At 38.9% G+C, this 19524-nt stretch overlaps 1 protein-coding gene across 1 annotated transcript in view; it reads right to left on the bottom strand.

Annotated features, from left to right (window-relative positions):
- The window catches only part of ROR2 (receptor tyrosine kinase like orphan receptor 2), a 162124-nt gene that overhangs the window by 89305 nt on the left and 53295 nt on the right, over positions 1-19524 (bottom strand). The window lies entirely within an intron of this gene.

The raw sequence follows: 19524 nt of genomic DNA, 5'->3' as shown, positions 1-19524 counted from the left end.
ACATACATCAAAATACCACATTTCTGTTTGTTCTCTTACATCAGACGGTAACCTAGATATCAACCTAACTAATTGCCTATATCTCATAATTACAAGTAGCTTGTTCTGTGAACAATAGTGGAATAATTGTACACAGTGAATATCCTCAACCAGATACAGCATTGGGGACTATTCATAATATACCACTACAACACTAGGGAATATGCTGGATTCGGGACTAGCACTGAACAAAGAAATATAACATGATTAAGTAAGTTTGTAAACAATGCTTGCATTTCAGTAGGCTGTCTCTATTGCTCAGTGAAATTAAAACTGTAGCGCTTACTTTAAAATCCTTGGATACAAAAGGTAAAAATAAACACAGTGCAAAGTGCTAGAGTCTAAAAGAAAGGTCTAACGGGATTACTAATATAGTAACCGAACCACCCTTTATGATTTATGTGGCTCATGAACTTAAAGTAAAGTAAGCATTGAAGTTGTAGCATAAAATGTGGGTTCTGCAATCTAATCTGACCAGGTGACCCTGATATCCTCATAGTACCGTCCTGTGATGGCCAAGAGCATCTGAAGAGAACAAGAATAAAACTAACTTCTGCTGCTAACATAAGCTAGGTACTGTTTCTTGCCCAAGCCTGCCTGTTCACTGCATTACGGAGAAAGACAACTGAATCAATACTAAGCATCAGATTCATAGTCAATAGCAGCAGCAGTTAACTCATGCGATCTTCATTGTTATAAGAACAATTTAAATACACAATAAAACCTGCCATTTTCACTTGTTGTGGAAATTGGAAGGAATTTAAAATATATCAGACTAGGAAAACCTGTGCTGGTGGAGCTACCAAAGTCAGGACAAGTCCAACATGTTTCAGCTTTTCATCCTTCTACATATAAACTAGACCAGCAACGTGTAATCATAAAGAGGATAAAATGGTTTGTTCTTGTACAGCACCATTGATACATATGCATTTTAAAGAAGAAGTTCAGGAGAGAATATAGTCAAAAGAGTTGACTCCACAAAGAGCTTTCACACTGAGTTACAATCAGTAGGATTATTCACGTGACTAAATGCAACTCATGTTATGAATTAGGCTTTAAATTAAGAAAATGTCAGGATTAGCTAACACACAAGGATGAGATATAGGCTGGATGAAAGTGAGGAATCTAAAATTATGCAGTCTTCAAGGAAGGCAGCATACCATTTTGGTACTTAAGAAAGTCTGTTTAAAGGGAAAATTATTAGATGATTCTCAAATTCCATAGCTACACATAAACCATGAAGAATTACATTCAGACCATATCTCCATATTACATATTTAATACAGATGGGTTAAAAAGTAAGCCTAACATCTAGTTCTCTTCAGTGCCTGGAAGGAAAAAGACTTTGATCCAAAACCCAAAAGCAATCTAATTTTTCCAGTACTGAGTCAAATACAGATGTAACCTTACAAGGTAATTTGATTTCATGATACTTTTACAATTTTGGAATGAAATGGTCTGATAGCAGCTTCCAAGAATTCAGCATAATTAAAGCCAGGCACAATCAGAACCAGGATTTGGGCTTGAGCCCAGATTATAGGTGAAATTTCTTTCAGATTCACCCTTCAAGTTCATCTCCAATATTTGTACTATTAAATACAGAAGAGGGACAGAACTGAATAGAAACATAAGGACATTAAATGGAAATGTACTTTTAAACAGTATTTACTGTTGCAAATGAAAAACAAAATAAATGCTTTGATTACATAATGAAGGAAAACAAGAGAACCAAAATAAGATCCTCATGCACACTCTTTGAAAAGATCAGTCAAAGTCTATCAGTTATTTACAGTCCTAGAGTACCTAGACTGACAAGTATCTATATTCTACAGAGGGGAAAAAATATGTATTGCTGGTTCGGTATAGGATTATAGTTTCCTTTGTCCACTCTTTTATGAACAACAGAAAGGCTACAAATCATTTCACCATTGTCCAGGAAACTAGTTGAAAATTCCTGTCTCAAAATTTTCCAATCAGTACCAGCATCTCTGTTTACACAAGGAGGTTCCCTTTATAAGAAGATAGTGTAGCTTAATGTTGTTATAACACACTGACCTCCAATGTCAGTTGCTTTCCAGAGTTTACAAGCCTCAAGCCTCACTGGAACCCAGCACAGTATCTCATTCACAGTTGACTGTAGTGAAGGAATGCTTGCAATATGAAGGAACAAGCAAGCAGATAAAAAGTAGTAGGCATAGCCAATAATATGATTGCACAGCATACTCTGCATTTCTTTTGAATTTCCCAGCCGAAATTCAGTTGTGGTCTTCGACAGCATTTGCCACCTATGATTCACAGTTGCTAAGAGATGTAAATATGCAACAGATCAGTCATTCATCTCTCTGCCCATGGAGAATTACTGCATACAGTATGTTTTCTAGTATTTATCCAGCTCAGTTTTATGAGTTCCAAGAAATGGAACCTCCCTTGAAAAACTATTCCTGACAGTGACAGAAACCTTCTGATGGTACAATGCATTACATTGACAGTAAAAAAAAAAATAATAAGCTTGCTTAAGTTTAGTGTTGTTGTTCATTATTTTACTATACCCGTATTTCTGTGCTTGCACCTTCCTATGCCATCACCACTTCCTCAAAATGCTCACATCTAGCCAATCCTCTTCATGCATTTGTACACATACACACAGGGTCAGATTATTTTTATTGCTTTTCTCTGAGCTCCTTTCAATTCATTAATATCTCTCTGTTAATGGCAAATTCCCATTTGCAACAACCTAGCAAAATATTTTCCCACCTCACAGAAAAGATTGTTTTACACAAAACTGTTTCTATGCAGTCTGCTTGCCAGCCCAGCCCTTCTCATGCACATTGAGAGACCTTTCCTTCAGAAGCCACACAATCTTCAAAAGTCTTTACCTCCCCTGTCCTGACACCCTTTTTCTCAGTATGTCTATGGTAGCAGTGTATCTGTTTAACCAGCCATGCTGTGATTTGGATCAAGCAACTAACCAGGCTAAAAACAACCCAGCAAAAGAGAAAAAGAAAAGGTTATTTTTAACACAAATCAGTTTTCCAATCCAGTTCACTTCACAGGTGCACACCCTGTTGTACCAGCTGATTGACAGGATCTCTGGAGATTGGAATAAGCAGCAGAAAGCAATGGTTGCAGTGCAGAACAGCACTGCCAGAAAAGGATATGGCCATGAAACTATATGGTCTTCCTGCGAAGAACATCTTGCCACAGAGTGCCTGGAACTGCACTTCAACGCCTGCCCAAAAAGCCCTGCACTGTGATGAAGTGCAAACAAACACTCAGTGGTGTAAGTGAGATACAGGCAAAATCAGGTGAGAGGGTCTATTTTTATTCTGTATTCCAAATAAAGCAATGTGTATGTTTAAAAGTAGAACAAGGCAATATATTTTCACCACCGGTGAAGTTAGCATAAGGATTTCTACCCTTCCTCTCCACAGAACATTTTTCTGTCACTTCAGGTATGCTCATGCAAGCAGGATCACTGCTATGAAGGCTTAGAAATGTTCCAGCCTTTAGAAAAGAGGTTCTTCATTTAAAATCTCATCTTCTAATAACAATGATCTTCAAAATAAAACAAAAACCTTGAGAAAAAAAAAGAAAATATTTCCCATGGATTCATTAAAATAGGTACATATTTATGTTAATTGGGATCCAGGTTATCTATGGATTGTGGTGGATTCAGCAAACCTCTGACAGAGATTATCTTTTCCAGTGACAAGACACCAAAACTATATAAATCACACTGTTTTTATTAACTTTTTGTTAACAAAACAGAACCTGGGCTGAGAAGGCCTGAGAACCTACAGCTCTTCACTTTTCTCTCATCACTGTAAGGTTAAAAATGTAACCTGAAGAAACATAAAAGGCAAATTTATTGTCAGAAGGAAATGTCACTTACATATGTTCTTCTTTGGGATGTGACCTATTGCCACTACCTTCTCTGCCTCATGACCTCCTCCGATGGGAAGGCAACTACCCCATTCACACTGCCTGCCCCAGCCTCTCATTCCTTATGCTGGACTTGAGCTCTCTTCCCTTTCAGAGCTCTCTAGCCACTATATTCTCCCTTTCTGTTGCCCTTTTTTGGTCTCTTTCTGCTTTGCTATCACTTTTTGCAATACATTGTTCTGGATTCTCAGAGACTCTTGGCTACAGTGCCCTAATGCGAATTCCTTCTTACAGTCTGTGGCTCTTTCTCTACAGCCTTCCAAACAAAGGTCAGTACTCAGAGGCTACTTAACCATCCTAATTCACATGGTAACTGAACACAGACTATCCTTCACACTTCTCCCCAGAAAACAGAGCCAAGATATTAAGTATCATTTTTATGTAGAAATCTGAATATTTTTTACTCCATAGTATGCAAGTTAGCAATTTTATTGGTAAAAGAATTTTATTGGTGAGCATTCTTTCACTTTTAGACAGTGACAATTTCCTCTCTCCACTTCAGATTCTCAAAAGGTAGTGACTGATATTTATTTTTGCTACCATAAGTATTCATATTAATTCCATTGCTGTGACAGCTCATTTCACTTTCTGCAAAAGAAAACAGTACCAAACTTCCACTGTGATTCAGGGGACTTTTATTACACACTCACATGAGAAGACCTAACTTCCTTAACAGGATCTTTGAAAATATATACTACTCAGGAAGAGAATTTCAAGCAATTCCAAAGCAGGCAATTAAAAGTAAATTTGAACAAATATTGATTTTAAACCTTGTAGTAGGATCAAAAGCCTTGCTTTAGTCAGACATCCACTCTAGTGATATCCACAGCAGAGATACCATAATGTTCAAAGATAAACGACAACACTACCTGAACTGGCAACCGATAGAAAATATAGATGATCAACTTGCTGAAATACATATGAAAGATTGATGAAAAGTCCATGAACTAAATAACTACATTTTGCACCAACTGAAATAACCTTCAGTTTTGATCTAAGCACAGCACATAGCAATAGCTTACCCTCCGGGTAATAAAGGCATGAAATATATCCTCACCCACCCAAAGATGAAAGAATATTATGGAAAGAGCTTTGTGATTATTCAGTACAAAGTAGACTATGTCATAAAAATATGCCTGTGCTTGTTGCAAAACCTTTTCTGTAATATATGGAAGGCAAACACTATGAACCTAATGCAGTGCAGATGAATCATCCAGTAAAGATCTAGTATATCATACTGCTGACAGTTTTGGATAAAAACCACTGCAAAGTCTTCATTGCTGGTCCTCTAGAGGTAGCTTCACCAATTTCTTTTGTGCTCCTTGTTCCATGTTTTGATAACGGTCTTAAGAAAACCTTAAAGATGTGGCTCCGTACCTGTGTATCACACTTCTGCCTCCTCTAGGACAGTATTTGCCTGAACACAGTAAGTGAAAATTCACTTGCCATTTTGGCAGGGTTACCCACACTCCAGGCACCTTCCTTCCTTTCTCTAAAGGACAGGGAGAAAGGAAAACAGCAATTCAAGAAATAGCAGACTGAGTTGTTGAAGCACTGTCTCAAAAGACAAAACAAAGGCAGTGCCACAGCACAACAAAACCCTTACTTTGATCAAAGTTATTTTGGCAATCATTACTGCTCCCCTTCCTTTGCTGAACAGGAGGAACAACAGAGGCCATTCAATTACCCTTGCTATACAGACTTGGATAGTATAGGAAGGGAAGCTGCATTTCTTCTATGATTTGGATTTACCTTTGCGTTTACAGGAAGCCAGCCATGAAAAGCTTGGTGCAATGTAAAGATACACAGAACGAGAGGCTCAGCTCCACTTGAAAATCTGGGGAAACACTCTTCTCTGAGTAAGGCTGGCATGACTGACAAGAAGAGTCTCACAATGAGCAGTGGGGAAAAGGCTGAGATACATTTGTAATTTCTATACCTAATACATGAGAGAAGGTAAATCAGGCAGATAAAAGTTTGCCAGCAAAAGGCAAATAAAAATCAGTATACAGAGGATGGAAAGCAAAGGGAAAGTCCTAATATGAATGAGAGAAGCAATCAGGTTTGCAAAAGAAGTAATTGATAGGACTGTGCCTTATACAGCTAGAATTTAGAGTGTAAACAATCAGAAGCAACGAAAATGTGATCCAGGCATTTCCAGGCCAGGACTTCATTAGTGGGCAAGACTTCAGAACAGATTTTTAAGGGAAGATTAATTAATATGCAGATAAATTGCAAACAAAACAAATTATAACATAGGATCTATAATAATTCTATCAGTTTTACCTGACATCGTTCTGCAATAACAGCACTGATTTTATAGACATCTTCTAGCTTAGCTTGAGTAAAGCATTTGATATATGGAAATTTATACTGAGTGCCAGGTGAATGATGAGGTACTACAAGAGCAAGATGAAAAAGACATGGCAATAAATATTGACAAAATTAATTTAAGACTGGAAGGAGATCATTAGGGAGGTCCCACACAGACTGGTGCTTGGACCAATCTTGCTTAATATTTTTACTGATAATGCTGGAACAAATATCAGAAGTATGATGCTGAAATCACTTAACTACAATGCACAGTGATGGCACTGTAAAATGGCTAATAAGAATGACCTTGAGGTCTGGATCAGAAAACTGGAATTAATCAATATCAAAATCATGAGACCATGGAGTTAGGGACTAACATAAAATTCCATAGTATACTGGGAACTCATCATTTAATTGAGGTGAAGATGGGTCTGAATGCACTAGTAAAACACAGATGTGGAACAGGAAAATAAAATCCTTAAACTTATCGGGTGAGACATTGCAACACTGCAGAACAGCTAGTGCTGTTGTATATCTTATATTGAACCTTGAAATAATATCACATACATTAAAGTATGAAACAGAAAATAGAATAGATGCAGAAAAAGGAATTGAGAGACAGTACTTGGAGAAGACTGGAGTACTTGCAGAATACATGGAAACAAGATTTGCTTGTTTCCCATAGCAAAACGAAATCAAAGAGAATTCATGTCTGTTCTCTATGGAAAGTTCAAGGAAATTAAGCCCAGGATGAAAAATAACTGTTCGCACAAAAATAAATTGCTATAAACAAGCAGTGGATAAACTTAGACTCAAAACTGAAGAGTCCTACCTGTTAAAGCAATCAAGTCCTGGAACAGCCTTTCCAATGGGAGCAGCAGAGGCAAGAAAACATTAGCTGTTTTTCATACAGACTTTGATAAGTTTAAGAAAGGGGCTATATGGCACTGTGCCTTCAACAGCAGAAAACTGCTCAGTGATGCAGGAGGTTCCTTATAGTCCTAGGAAACCTGCTTTTTTTCCCCTTGGGTTCAACAGCTCATAAAGAATCTGGACTTCCACTCTTTCCCTTCCAGCTGATCCCTGTTACAACTTATTGGCTGTGAAAAAGGAGTCCCTGAGACAGTACAGAATATGACCACCAAGTGATTAACACCAGAATGTGGAGGAAATAAGAAGCCAGCAATGTGCTTTGCACTTCATCCTGCGGATGTGGACTGACCCAAGCATGATATATCCCAGATGGGTCTTGCCTGACCAAGAAGGTGACAGGCCTGTCACCCCAGCCACAGGGTCCTGGTTTGACTAAGTTTCACATGAGACTCTGGAAAAAATGCTGGTCCAAAAACAACACCAGAGGAAAACAGCTGGGGACAGAGATGAATGTGATTGCCCCTTTTAGCAGCAGCAATGTTACATCAGCTTAACTGCAACATCAAATCTAAACATGTGCTGAATGTGGGCTAGTTCAGCGCAAGACCAGCTTGGGTGGCTCTGCACGGTGCTTATAGCACTGGATCTCTGGGGATTGTTATCTGGAGACATCCAAACACTGCTCTGAGAAGTCACAGCTCAGGCCAGCTGAGTTTATTAGCTGATCCCAGCACTCCTGGTGCAGATGTAGCTGCAGTGAAGACACACCTGAAGACAAAAATCCTTGGCTGGGTGTGACGACTTTTGGGCATGGGGGTGAAGAGGCTAAAAATGAAGAGCTAGACCCTGTGAATCTCAAACACCACTTTTTTTCTCAGCTAGGCCACAGCAACATAAAACCACTGCTCTAGAGCACATAGTTCATAGCTTTTAGTGTTGTAATAAAAGCTGTATACAGCCCCTTTTTCTTTCTAAAAGCGTGCAGCTTACCTTTCACATACATGCATCACGTAATCTTAAGCCCATCTGCCAAAGCAGCAGTGCGCTTCTGAAATGGAATTACTCTTCTTTTTTTCTACTTTTTTAACACATTATTTTGACAAGAGGCAATTTCTGAATTGAAAAGAAAGTGATTTCAAAATTAAATAAAAAACATTTCTCCCTAGTCCCATACTTCATAAAGGTACAAACCCTTAGATACAGCACAAGGGTTTACCTAAAATTTCCATTTCTCTTCAGTCCCACAAGGCCCAAGATAAACAGTACCCTAATAAAAGTTGATAGCATGGGCTCTGTTCAAGTGAAACCACTTTATAACATGACCAAGTGTGTTCTCTGCCAGGAAATGATTGCTTTTCCAGTTCAACCCAAGAATGTTGCTCTGCCTTATGTCTGCTGGCAACAACTTCTCTGTTTATGGGTGGGCTAAAAAAGGAGGATTCAAAGGCTAAGTTTGGGCCTCAGATAATGGTGCTGGGATTAAGATTTGGTCCTAGAACCACACCTATAGTACTGGTTTGCGAGGATGAGGAGACAAACAAGAAAGGTATTATAACATATTACGTAGTTTACTAAGCTTCTGTTTTTCTTCTCCTTACACTTATTCACTACATCTCCATTCAATTCAAAATCAGGTCTACAATAATGAAACCACAAGCAAGTATGATTTATTTAACTTCCTATACCATGTTAACACTATCACAAACTCTCCCGTCAAAGTCACTGTATTCTCAGAGATTTCTTGTAAGAAAAATCTTTGTACCTTACTGCAGAAGGTCCTTCCTGATCAATGCACTGCAAAACCAGCGCCGTAATTGGTAAACATTTTGCAATTATGACAGCACTACCCTTTAATGAAGAGAAGGAAATTGGTTCTTCCCAAAAGAGAAAGACATTCAAGCTACATACAAGGTACTGCTGCAGGACACAACACAGCGCTATTGCCAGGGAGACTTGTGGTGGAACATGCTGCCAGTATTCCTGGTACCTCTAACACAGGTAGTGAAAACTAAAATTAAACTATGCCCTTATCGTGCATTCGAAAGCAAAGTGCCTCAACACTAAGCTACATACTTTAAAGATATTCACGGGAATTTCCCAGGCTTGAGGAATTATGAAGAAAATCTAGTATAGGTCAGAGTGTTAGTGTTACACTTCACTGCCTGAAACTTTCTGTAATCATCAAACAGCCTAGAATATAAAGTGGACCACCTGTGGGCTGCAGTCCCTCAGGGGTGTTCCTGGCCTGGCATGGGTTGCCCGTGGGCTGCAGTCTTTTGGGGGTGTCCCACTCCAGTGTTGTCCACCCATGGGCCCCCCAGGAGTGGTCTTGCACCACAGCTGCCCCCTCCTACTTGCAACCTATAACATATGTGTGTTCAGTCTGCTACCCCCACCCCTGGAAAGCCCATCTTTAACACTAGGTTACAGGAGTCAACATCGTAACAGTCTGGACATATTTTCGTTAGAGACCTTTCAGAGCAGAATCATTTCAGGAGGAAATGCCAGAACAGTTGCAAGAACAGTGATGGATGAAAGAAACAGCCATCAGCAATGCAGTTATGGAAAATTTAGATGGATATGTCTAAGCAAGAAGTGCACAGCAGGGAAAGCAGAAGAGAGTGAGCTTTCCAACCCCACAGCTCTTCAGGTCACACTTTTGACTACTTATAGATGAAGAAGATGTGCAAGTCTATCCCTGGAAAGAAACACTTCCTACGATTTAATACAGCTGCAGAAAGACATGTAAAACCATGCCTCATTAACAATTTATCCAGAACTGAGAACACTATTAGAAGTAGTCCAGAGTTGTATTAAATCAAAAAGGACCAGAATACCACTACGCCAAATCTGTATCAAGTTACAGAATTGACCTGGTTTATAACAACTGTGTTTACAATGACATAGCACCAGGAAAAAAACTAGATTCTTGAAGTATTAACACAAAGAACGTAACAGACATTTGGGAGATGAATGTCTAGCACACAACTCAAACGAACACCAGCCTTCTTAAATTGATACCTGGAGGCCTTCATTTAGCTTAAACAGTTTACTTCCAAGTCCTGCATTACTCAACTTGGTAATGCAGACTGTCCCTGGGAAGCCACCCTCATATAAGCATATGAGAAGGACTTTTTTTAAATCAAGCTCTTCTTGGACACACTTCTGTCAGTATCTTGTCTCAGTTGTCACTATAATTTTTTAATTGTTTGCAACATAAAACTTTTTATTGCAAATGAAGGACAGGGAAAAATTAACTTTGGGTAAAAAGACTATTTGTAGAATGAAGAAATATTACAGTCTTAACCTAAGGAGCTCAGGATTTAATACCAGACAGCAGACAGAGTACACATATATCTTCAGAGAAAGGAAGACGTAGAGACCTAAAGCAGCACAACTGTCAAAGGAATTAATACATCAACTATCTTTTTCTAGAGGGCTTTACATATAGAATAACTGGGGAAAATGAAATGAGACTCTTTCAAGCACAAGGAAAAAAAATACAGCATTTTAGAGACATGAAGATAAAGGCAGAAGAAGTAATGTCTCTGGTGTATGAAGGGCTTTTAAGGTAAAGAGAATATTCAATCTTTTTTTTTTTTTTAAAGCCACTTAATGGATTCAGGAAAAGGTGGAAACTATATAATATTAAAATTCAACATCTTGTAAAGAGAGAATGTAGCAGTAACTCTGGAATGTGATGCAAAGAAGGACCAGGAAAGATTTAAAGCCAAAACTGAAGAGAGGGAAAAGGAAGGGGGAAGATAAAGAGGGCTGTGAAAAGAAATTACAAGGATTTAAGAAGGAAAAATGAAGCCTTATTTTAGACAGTTGAAAAGGGCAGCAGGTTAGCTATAAGAGATGTCAGAAACTCTGTTCTGGAAACAGAAGCGATCTGATCTGATATGATGACCATACTAACAATCCTAGCAAATAGAAATACTTAGAAAAGAGGTACCTTTCTTGAGCAGAAAAAATATGTGAACGTTTCAAGTAAAGAGTATTTTAACAGAGCCTTGGTAGACATGAGGATTTTTAGTTTAATTTTTTTTAAAGCTATTGACGTTAATGTGACTAGGTTAGTTGTTGAAGAAGTGGACATTATTGCTCCAGATCTACTCACACCTGAGTCACAGGCAACTTCAGTAAAGTGAGAATCAATACAAAAACCTCTGGTTACAGACTTCCTGCATTTTTAATCTCAGCTTCTTACTGATACATTGCTAGAGCCTGCTGGTTGTTGCAGTCAAGCACCGCATGTCCATCTATACAGCTCCGATTTCTGCAGCGAGTAACTGTATAAGGCTTTTGCTGCCTGTACACCTAAAAGACTTCTCAAAGGTGGATGGAACAATAATTCCTGTAAGAAAATGAACTCCTGTAACAACATATATATATACTGTATTAATGCCTATATAGCACACGGGAGTCATCAGGTTCATGTATTCCTTCCAGCTGAAGGATGCTCAGCTTCCTCAGGTATATCATTCAATGAAAGCAGATTAGTATTTCTCTGATTAATGCATATAGAAATATTCGCAAGGTAACAATTTTAGCTCAGTGAGGGCAATATCCTGATGATGCTCGAGTGTGTATTTCAGCCACCAACACAGTATCTGCTATAAACAAGCAAGTCTATGTCACACAGGCCATAAATATTAGCCTAAGAGCAGCTACTCAAAGCCCAGGAAGGAAAGCATAAAAAAACTGCTTGGAAGAAGAAAAACATCCAATAAATTTGCTAAGGTATTGCTCATGCATTTGAGAGGTGCTGGAGTGTGTCCAAAGAAGAGCAACGAAGCCGGTGAAGGGTCTAGAGAACAAGTCTTATGAGGAGCAGCTGAGGGAACTGGGGTTGTTTAGTCTGGAGAAAAGGAGGCTCAGGGGAGACCTTATTGCTCTCTGCAACTACCTGAAAGGAGGTTGTATCGAGATGGGTGTCAGTCTCTTTTCCCAAGTAGCAAGTGATAGGAAGAGAGAAAATGGCCTCAAGTTGCGCCAGGGGAGGTTTAGATTGGATATTAGGAAAAATTCTTCACTGAGAGGGTTTTCAAGCATTGGAACAGGCTACCCAGAGAAGTGGCTGAGTCACCATCTCTGGAGGTATTTAAAAGACAAGTAGACGTTGCACATAGGGACATGGTTTAGTGGTGGACTTGGTAGCATTAGGTTTATGGTAGGACTCGACGATCTTAAGAGTCTTTTCCAACCTAAATGATTCTATGACTAAGCCCTTGTTAAGTCTTGCTATACAACACACACAGACTTCACAAAGGACAAAGGTACATTTTCTATTCCTTTTCTGCTAGAAAATAAAAAATATTCTTTGTTCTGAAATGAAAAATCTGCCCCTGAAACCAATGTATTTTTCATTTCTAGAATGGATTATTTAATTCTGCTTGTCTGAGGATAAATGCCAGTTCCACCAGGGATCTGAAACTCATGAGCCACAATCACGAACCAACAAAGATGGCTATGAACATGTAAGACCAATGTTCCTTGACCTTCATTTGCTGATTATTCATTTCAGGATGAATTTAAAGTTCTGACTTACACTGCTTTCAATAGTTGAGTGAGTTTAACGCAAAGAATAATCATAAGCCCATTTATCAAATGTTAAATACTACTTCTAAAACTCTATGTCATGGGAGATCATGCAGTTATATCGTATTCAGATCTAAATACAAGAGCCATCTCTTTGATAAAACCTTCCCTTATGATGGCATCTTACCATAAGCAAGAAAAGTCAAGTGAAAACAGTAAGGAGGAAGGAGAGAGCAAAGAATATGAAGGAAGGACCACACACACCACTTAACATGATTCATAGGAACTTCACCTGTGGGACTACAGTTAGATACAAAGACATTGGGCACCTTTTGGGCATATAATACATTGACTATGCCAGCTGGCTCTTTTGTAGGGTGAAGTGCATTTATATCAGTGGACTTATTTGGGAAGCATAAGGTAGGTACAGAGATGCATTCAGTGTTTTCCAGTTAGTGTATACTGATGCATGCATATTGACTTCAGCAAGGCTTTATGCCAACTCATACAACCTGAAGATCTCTTCAGGATACAGATCTTCCCCAATAATCTCTCTAGTCATAGAGTCTCACTGTTAAGCTGTGACACTGGGAGATGGCCAAGACAAGTTCATAGCAGACAGAATCACAAATGAAGCCTCTGAACACATACCATAAAGCAGACTTGAAAGAAAAGATGACCTTTGCTTTTCTTATGGAATCAGAATGTTTAAATCTTGGGTAACATAACAGATAAGCAACTTCTTCATGTAAAAGAGTGCAGGACAAAAACAGACAAGGATTCTCATCCCACGAAGCCCTCTGCAGTTTATTTTCCTATGCAAGAGTATTGTTGGTACTACAGTAGCTGAAGTCTTTCTGCAGAGTTTTGCAGTAATGCTAACTCTTTGCATGCTGATGCGTAGAAAAGGAAACGTAAAACTCTCCATAGGACTGATGTTTGCATGGGATATCGTATTACAAATTTAAAAAGAGAACAGTGGAAGACTAGTTTATAAAAATGTTAAATCATTTGAACAACGGTGAATTTATATGTCTTTAAACAGCATTTTAACTATTTCAAGATACACAACCTTACAGTAAGAACTTTTTTTTTCTTTTTTTCATTTGATTTATTTAGCTTTCTCCCAATGTCTGTTCTCCGGTATTTCCTGGTCTCTGAGCCAGATATTCCACATATAATCAGGTCTCCAAAAAACAAAGCCAAAAAATTAGCAGGAAGTCCCTGTAATTCTATATTCTTAGCTTCAAACAAACTAGAGTGGAAAAGAATGCAACTACTCTTTCCTAATCTCACTTCTTTTTTTTTTTCCTTTCTTTCCAAAAACATCATTATCTGGGACCAAGAATATTATTTTTTGAAAGAAAAGCATGGGGTTCAGATAAAAATTTCAGTCACACTGTAGTTTCAGAAAAAAACTCATAATCATAAGACTTTTTCTCTTTATTGTGGTGACAGGACATGACAGTAACTGAAGGTGAGAATAATTTTTAAAACTTGACTTACTATAAAGAGCTTATTATAACTTCCAGTGCATCCTCCATAATAAGGCCTTGCTCCTCCAATACCTGTTCACAATGCAAAGCTAATAAAAGCAATTGTTTGCAGGATTGGGACCTAAATTCTTCCAATCATTTTTTTGTACTGTTAGCTACATTCATGTTTACATCCTTACATCAGAAAGGTGTTCAGAACCTAGTAGTATGAAAAAAACAACAGCAAAAGAGAAAGAACGCACACAAAATGGACATTTATGCATACCATAACAACAGCTGCTAAATTTAACTGTATATTGATAAATTCCGTATGTACCAGTGAAAATCAGAAACGCAAGCAATCCAGAACAACATAACTGTATCTCTAGCAAAACTGTTCAAGCCACCCATAACAGAGCAGTAAGTATTCAAGAAGGGTTGCCTTTTGAATTAAATCTATTTTTTTAAAACCAGCTTTTTGCTTGAAGAAAAATGTAGAATTCTTAACAGAAAATTCCCTTCATCCTCCTCGTGTGGATGCTCATTACTTAAGCACACCTTCAATATTTTTAAAGCACCTCTTCACTCTACCTCTTCTCACTAACTAAAGTTGGCAAACCCAATACCTAAAACTAAGATGGAAGCTACTACCTCATTTCTATCATCTTCTTGTCATCAGTCTGTGACTCCCAGGTTTTGCACAGGTTCAGCAATGGTGCAGAGCTGTACAGTATGAACCGGAGACTTGCCAGGTATTGTGTGCAGGAGTGCCACAGTAATAGACTATGCTTGATGCACAGCCTACAGTGAGCTACAGGCTTCTCTCCTTTGAGAGGCAATTATCATCTGTAGATCGCCACAAAGAACCGAAGAAACATTCCAATTCCTCTTTCTTATCTAAAATCAATTGCTGTATTACACAGAACTGGGGGAATGAAGCAACAGCATTCAGGATCTTCAGGATATAGGGACTTATTCTTCTGCTTAGCTTGCAAAGAAGGCAAGAGAAGGTAAGGGTCACTGCTCTCCACTCTTTATTTGCACCTGTGAAGGAGCAGGAAATATTTTTGGACTTGCATTCAAGATATAAATATTTATAACTTTTAAATTGCACAGTCCTCTGGAAAGGTAAAATATATTTTTCTGTAGCACAAGAAAAATTAAGTTGTTTAATTGTTAAAATTTTACAGTGGAATCCCTTGGCTGACATATAGCTAATTTCACTGTACTCTGTTCTTTTTTTTTTCAAAGTAAATTGTAAAACTGTTGTCTGAATCTTTCTATATGGTGAACAGTCTTTATTACAGTCCGTCATCAGCAAGGATTTAAGTATGGCTCTACTCTAAACCTTAACAGAAAAGTGCTTGCGATTTTCCCCACAGCTCAGGGGACATTTTAATTCAATGGTTTAGTTCTTAAGGTGGTCAAAGACAGCCTATGAAAGAACACAGCACAGTGGCCAGTATAGAAATCACACAAGCCAGCATGGCATCGCTCATGCTGGTGGTGGGGGGAAAGCAGCTGGAAGACTTCCACTGCCCACAGCCCTCGGAGCTGCCTGGGGTGTTTCTGCATGGCACCATGTGAGGCTGTGCTTTGCAGGCAGGTAATCACAGCCTTGGCCCCTCACACTGGTGAAGAACACAAAAAACTCTTGTTTTGAGCTCAAGCTATCCCCGAAAACCAAGCCAGAAGATGGATTTTGTTCCTTAATGCCCACCAAACATTTACGGACTGGCAATAAGTAAAAGCTGAATCAAACGTTAAAGGCAGTGGGGTTATCCAGATGTAGTTATGACATAATACATCATTCTCTGTAGCACGTGAAATGTAAAGCCTGCGTTTCAATCTAAAGCCAGGCCTAACTTACAGAGCTGGTAGATGTTTGTGTGTGTGCATGTGCCCGTGCACATGCACGTGCACGTATGGTGGGGTGCACACATATGTTTGGGAGGCGTGTGTTTCTGAATAGATGTGGGTGTGCACGTAGGGTGGGTCTGTGTGCAGGAGGGTATGTGCACAGGGGTATAGATGAATGGGTATTTGCAGATGTGTGTGTGCAATTATGTGTGGGTATTGGGACACATGGGTATAAGGGTGTACATGTCTAACCATGTGCAAGTGCGTGTGCGTGTGTAGGGATGTACAGGAGCATGTGTGTGTAGGTGCATATCTGTGAAAGTACATGTGGGTTTGTACGAGTGTGTGATGGGGTTTGTGTACAGTTGTACACTTGTGCATAGGAGTATGTGTAGATGCATGTGTGTGGAGTGTGTAGGGGGTATGCGTGCAGAGGTCTGTGTTTCTGTGTCTGCCTAGAAGTGTGTAGTGCAGTACATAGGAAATATGTGTGTGTGTCTATAGGTGTGGGGTGTCATAGGGAGGTGTAAAGATGTGCGTGCAAGTGGCTAAGTATAGGGGTGTGTGTTTGTGTAGGGGTTTGTTTATGGTGGTAGATGTCCATAGGTGAGAGTGCAGAGGGTGGGGTGTGCACGTGCACACAACATAATCCAAGCATATGTAACATAGTATTTAACAGAATAGAGATTTTCAATACAGAAGTCCATTTTCAAATAAGCACTTTTGACAGAACTTAATACTGACTTACACTTAAAGTTAATTTAGTTTGCTGTGATTTTTGTGACTTTTACTTTACACAATCAGAAGAATTAAATATGCATTTGGAGAAGGAATGAGTATACAGGCCAAGTATTCACAGATTATCCATTGACATTGATTTATTTAATTTCACAAGGAAACTGTGAGCAGCCAATTTCTTTGAGAGACTTCATAGCCCTGGTGTCTCTAGTTTAGTGTCTTGCATTAGCCTTGGATTTATCCAGAAACAGAATCCTCTACATTTTCCAGCACTGATGTCATTTTATAACTCAGCATTTTGTAATATATTACCATGTGCAAGGGAGAACTGTGTTCTGAGAAGATGTTACCTTGTGCCTTCTATTTCGATTTATTAGACTGCCATCTATCATGTAACTGAGACCTTGCTACAAAATACATTAAACAAAGCTGAAGTTTTCATAAGTATTCGCTTTAATATGCAGTAAAAGAAATACCTGGATTTGAATTCACTTGATGTTACAATTAATCCTCATTTCTAGGCTTTAAACATATCATATTTTTAAAAAAATCACCCATCCAAAGCCTTCTCTCTTCAGGGAGAAACTACAATATTTCAGCACAGAAGGGAAACAAGAGTATGGAAGCAGGACTTTTAGCAAAGGAGGTGATCTGTGTATTCAAGAAAAGAGACAGACAATGTTGAAGGCAGCACTGCTCCTAAGGCCAATATTTTTCAAGGGGAAGAAAATCAGAGATCTGAAACTGGAAATGTGTTTCTAAAAATATGGCTGTAAGACCCTCAGCATGGTATAAGAGGTGAGCGTAGGAACTATGCTGTAACTCTCAGCAGCTAGTTCTACTTGCGTTACTTTGGGAGCTATCAAAACACATATACATCTTAACCAAAAAGTGCAAAGAATTATTGACCTGAGTGACAAGGAAGAAAATTTACCCTGTCTTGCTTTATCCCCTAAATGTTTTCAGTTGTCAGGCAGTTCCTGTTAAATAATAAGGACAAGGACAGGATGTTTACCACAGAACACCTGTAGCCACTTCACCTAGGGTTTCACAGCATTACCTCAAGGAACTCCGGGCACAAAAAGATCTACTCTACCAGAAGTACGGTGCTGTGAAACCTCCACACTACGCAAGCTCCAACAGCTCTCTAATAAAGACACAATAATGGCACACTTTTATACATGTCCCATCTAGACTCAAGAGATACTAACTAGCCAGTCTTCTCTCCCCATGTTGCTGCTTTTCTCACTACTGAATGGTGGCAAGTATTGCAAAGTAAATACTGCGCACATATTATATTTTGCCTTATATTGAGGATCGTGGATCTGATATCCTGACTTGAAGCAAAGGCTTACTCAGGATTATTCTTCTTAATTGACACCCAACATTCACAAGGGTTTGTTTGATGATGAACAAGGAAATGAAGCAATTAAATAGCTGTAATGCAATTTTGGTGGGGGAAAAAAAAAAAGACAGATTGATGAGAAGATAAGAACATTCCAGACCTTAATCACTAATAAAGAAGGAAAGGGCAGATGAGCATCACTTCTCCCTTTCACAAATGTTGTGTTTCCCTAGACAAACACTGTTTGTGAGGTGGGTCCCCAAGCTTGAGGAGAAAGTGGTCACTTCAACAGGAATACAAAGAACCACTCTTTCTTCTTGCCAGAATGCTCTTCTCCCTCAGCCCATGAATGAACAGTTATGATCAGTGTTAACAGATGAATTATTTACAGTGAAGAGTAACAGATTTACCACTACAAAAAGAATACCACTAGATAACGCTGCAGCTTCTTTCACATGGAAGGCAGGTAGTAATTGCATACCCACAGAACTTTTTTCATCAGAAAGTGAAATTAAGGGTCAAGTTAGACATGTAACACATAAAATTCTTAAACAACAACATAAACTGCTATCTTTCTGAAAGCACTTATTCCATCAAATTTTACATCCAGACATTGTTGAGGTTAATTCTTTTTTTTTTCTCACCACGCTGGTACACACCATGCAGCTCCTGACACACTCTATGTTTGTTGCGGAAGAACCTGAAACATGTTAGATGCTTTTCAGTCACAATGGAAAACTACAGATTTTTGTGCTGAGGACTATAACTAAGACTTATTGCTGAACCCACCCAAAACCCATGCAATTATCACCACTGAGGCACTGCTCAGGTACACTCTAATAGGAAAGGCCAAGCTGTGTCAAACCAAGGATCCATCTCCTCGAGTACCCAGTGTCCCATAGTGGCCAATGGCAGTTGTCTTGAAAAGAGTATTAAAAAATAAAGGGGAGTTTATAATGGTGTCTCCAGTATATTCTCACACCTCTTAGCTGCCTGAAGCAGAAGGGCTTCCTGAGCTAAAGGTGGTTTCTTGGTGTTTAACAGCTTCTGGAAATTCTAATGAACCCTTAATGTGCACACCTGGAACAAGATGTACAACTCACTGCACTTAACATCTTTTGAGAGAAAATTGATAACAAAGACATGAAAACATACAATGGGCTACATTGCATCCAATCAAAGGACCATTTAGCCCAGTGCCCTGTATCTAAGAATGGCCAAAATCAGATTAATTTATGACACTTCCCCTTAACAGTCTTCCAGCTTCCAACTGTCTTCAGGCTCAGGACATTCCTGAGGCGGATGCATGCTCACTAACCCTCAACAGATTTCTCTTCCATGACCTTGACCAAAGCTCCACTTGAAACTACATTTTGGCAGCCAATATCCCCAACA

Source organism: Harpia harpyja, chromosome Z (assembly GCF_026419915.1).
Source record: "Harpia harpyja isolate bHarHar1 chromosome Z, bHarHar1 primary haplotype, whole genome shotgun sequence".
In the NCBI taxonomy this organism is placed as follows: domain Eukaryota; kingdom Metazoa; phylum Chordata; class Aves; order Accipitriformes; family Accipitridae; genus Harpia; species Harpia harpyja.
Note: the sequence above shows the minus strand (reverse complement) of the source record. Positions and strands in the feature narration are given on the sequence as shown.